This window comes from Tenrec ecaudatus, chromosome 15 (genome assembly GCF_050624435.1).
Source record: "Tenrec ecaudatus isolate mTenEca1 chromosome 15, mTenEca1.hap1, whole genome shotgun sequence".
NCBI lineage: Eukaryota > Metazoa > Chordata > Mammalia > Afrosoricida > Tenrecidae > Tenrec > Tenrec ecaudatus.
Genome location: NC_134544.1, coordinates 66454811 through 66459020, shown reverse-complemented (window position 1 = coordinate 66459020; position 4210 = coordinate 66454811).

Sequence of the window (4210 nt, the reverse complement as noted above, 5' to 3'; positions counted from 1 at the left end):
ACACAAATTGAATCATTAGCAACCTCGTGCCAGTGTCACAATCCATTCTTTATTCATTTCAAAGAAGATATTAAGGGGGCAAATTTTCTTTAAAAATTCCTTACCTGATGGTCATCACCTGGAACATCAGCCCAAACCAGGGGTCATCGAACTTTTAAACAGGGGGCCAGTTTTCTGTCCCTCAGACCCGGACAATCGTCTTTTTAAAAAACTATGAACAAATTCCTATACACACTGAACATATCTTATTTTGAAGTAAAAAAAACCAAAAACGGGACAAAAACACCCAGTGGGCCAGATATTTATCCTCGGCGGGCTGCATGTGGCCCACGGGGCTGTAGTTTGAGGACCCCTTGCCCAAACCATGACCACCATTGGAAAATAACATACTAACTTAACTTTATAAGAAACATGACATGAAGAGTGTTAGAGATGAGCTGTGAGAAATACTGAAATCATTAAAAAGCAAACAAAACCCAAGACTATCCTTGTTAATGTGTTTGAAGATTTTTAAAATGCACTCTGCACTATTGTCTTAATGATTTACCAGCTTCTCCTGCCACCAAGTGGGAAAAGTAGATATAGCACAGCTCTGTATCACCTACTTCAATGACCTAGTCTGGAAAATGCTGGTACAAAATGACCCTTAAACAACACATATGTGAATTGCACGAACACAGGCCTGCTTACTATTTATGACGAGCTCTAATGTTACTGGAATCTGCTACCAATTGAGCGCACAGTCACATCCACTCCCATCAAGTTGATTCTGATCCCCACAGGGTTTAAACTGTTACTCAAGGGACAACTTTTTTTTAATTTATGTTGAGATTAGCAAATAGCTTTCTTTTAATTATTTTTAACTTTTTATTGTCGTTTTTGTCAAAGTTCATAGAGCACATTCAATTTTTATTCAACATTTTGAGCCCTGGTGGCATAGTAGCTACCAGTTGGGCTTTGATCCCCATGGTTGGCAGTTCCAAACCACCAGCAGCTCTGCAGGAGAAAGACTGGGTTTCTACTCCTGTAAATAGTTAAAGTCTTGGAAACCCAAAAGAGCTTCCTATGAATCAGCATTGACTCGATGGCAGTGAGTGAGTATTCAACAATTTATACACATTTTATTTCATGACACTAGTTGCAATCCTTAATGTAGTAACACTTTTCCAACTTTGCCACCATTTTCAGTCCTCCTTATTTTCCATTCCTTCCTGCCCTTTGAGCTTTTTTTCTTTCTTTTCCCCACTCTTAGATATTTGCTATATTTCCCCCCCACTAAATGAAAATGTAAGTCAAGATACTTAAATATCTTAATTTTCAAATACATAACTCAAATAAAATGGCACATTAGATAACAGAAAAATAAGTAGAATATGAGAAATCAGAGTTTTTATGCAATTTTTTACACTAAATCTGGCTAGCCCAGAGGATGTACACTGGTACAGATAGGAACTGGAAACACAGGGAATCCAGGGCGGATGATCCCTTCAAGACCAGTGGTGTGAGTGGCGATATGGGTAGGGTGGAGGGAGGTTGGCTTGGAAAAGGGGAACCGATTACAGGGATCTACACATAACCTCCTCCCTGGGGGATGGACAACAGAAAAGTAGGTGAAGGGAGACTTTGGACAATGCAAGATATGACAAAATAATAATTTGTAAATTATCAAAGGTTCATGAAGGAGAGAGGAGGGAGCAGGAGGGAGGGGAAACAATGAGGAGCTGATGCCAGGGGCTTAAGTTGAGAGCAAGTGTTTTGAGAATGATGAGGGCAATGAATATACAAATGTGCTTTACACAACTGATATATGTATGGATTGTGATAAGAGTTGTATGAGGCCCTAATGAAATGATTTTTAAAATTTTGGGACTAATAATTCATACAAAATGTTACATGTAATCCTTTCTATTGGTCTAATTGTTTTTCCCTCAATAGTTTTATATATCATACAATTCAATAGTTCAATCCTTCAATCATATAAAGGAGAACTGTACAATCATTACTACATCAATTTTAGAATACCCCCCGGCCCTTGGTTAATTCACCTTTAAACTGAGTTGTACAATCGCAATCAGTTCTAGTGTTCCTTCCCCCCTCCCGCCTTCATTATTTATTCCCCTCTTTGTCACCCACCACCCATCCCTGCATCCCCTATAAAACTTGTATCAGTTATTACCACTATGCATCCACTCCTTCTGTGCTTCACAAGTGAGAAAACAAACAAAACAATAAAAAAACTCTAACTAAGGAGGTAAGGATAAGACAATAATAATATAAAGATATAAATATAAATAATGAGTAATAAGAAAAAGACCCCCATCAACATTTAAGAAATTTCTGTCATGGAACGAGTAAAAGATCCTTACACCCAGAACAAATTCGGGTCATATCTATAAGGAGGTCAACTGGCCAAGTATTGAGTCTGAGACAGCATAATCAAGATCCTAAGGCTGTTTGAGACTCTTGCCGGTGACTAGAATGGATCTACCAGTGGTTGTCTGGTTAGATACTCTGAAGATGGGTTTTGGTCTCCCACTGTCCTCCATAGCCATCTAAAAATTGGGTGTTCATAATTTTAGCTTTGGTACTTTTCTCTTCATCATATTTGAATTTTGTAATTGTCATCTTTGGATCACACAAGCTGGTGTGCTTCTTCCATGTGGATTTATTTGACTCCTCACTTAGATGGATGTTTGTTTGAATACAAGCTGTTAAGATCCCCAAACTCTATTCTGATTAATAACCTGGCACCGACTGCTTTCTTCACCACACTTTGTTGTGGCATCTTTATCTTCGGTGATCATTTCATGATGGTGAGTGTCGAGCAGAGCCATGTTATCAGAACTAATTGTTCTTGAATTAGGTCTAGAGTTAGCAAGGAACCTAGACTCCATCTGCTTGTCCATGAAATTTATATGTCTCAGGTTTACTTTCGTGGTCTTAATATGACCAACTATAAGACCAACTGCACCAATAGTAGCCATAAGCCAACCAACAATCAAACAGAACACACACACACACACACACACACACAGGAAAAAATTTTATCTCAGACAGCATTGCCCTTCAAGATAGATCTTAAAATGTCCTTTTTTTCAATAATATGATGCCATTCCTCTTGAATTTGACCTTCTTGGCATAGTAAACTGTATATTGTCTGATTCAAAATGGCCAATATCAGTCCAATTCAGTTCACTAATGATTAGGATATCTTTATGTAGTCCATTTTATTTTTCACAACTTTTAATCTTCCTAGATTCATACTCTGTATATTCCAAGTTCCAATTAATGGATATTTGGTGCTGTTTATTTTCATGTGAGTTATGCCTCTTCTGCAAATGAAGGTCCTGAAAGAAAGCTTCGTGTCATTCTGGTTGAATCTTCTTGGGGAAGGCAGAACTTCCTCAATCATATTGTGAGCACCCTCCAATATGACGTGAGAGGCTCATCTTCTTGCACTGTATCTGCCAATATGCTGCTGCTTCTCTTAAGATTTTCACTTTCTAATTCCTCAAAAGTGGACAGCTTATTCCTTATTCATAATCTGTTAATTTTACTCAAGCCTGGTCATCTTGGATGATCCTGCTGGTTTTTTTAAATACCAGAGACAGTTTTCAGTATCACAGTAACATGCAAGTTACCACAGTATGACAAACTGACAGACAAGTCAATAGGTGGATATCATAAATCAAAGTAGATGGCACAGTTAAAGCTGACCTATATAAAATGACAATCACAACAATCTTTAAAGTACTCCCCGGATCAATCTGAGGGTCCAACAGAAGCAATCAGTTGTACAAAGATTTCCATGTGTGTATGACCTGCATCCATTATAAATGAATCCTGGCAAAACACGTTCTCTCTCTCTCTCTCTCTCTCTCTCTGATTCCTGCATTTGTCCTATTTGGTATTCTGTTCTTGGGATATGAGAAGCTTCAGCTTGTTGTCTGACCTGCAGATTTTATATTCAACAATCCCCACAAATCCATGAGCCAGTAATCTACTGTCTGACCCGTAGTTTCAAGGCTTCCCAGTATCGTAATTGTGTGAACCATTTACTTGAAACAAATGTCTGTCTTATATACTTAAATATACGCTTCACTGACTTTGCTTCTCTGGAAAACTCAGCTTAAAACATTTGGTACTGACTGATTTTTAGAGGAGGAAAATCTTAAGTATGAATCTTTCCTTATGGTTATTACTATGACTA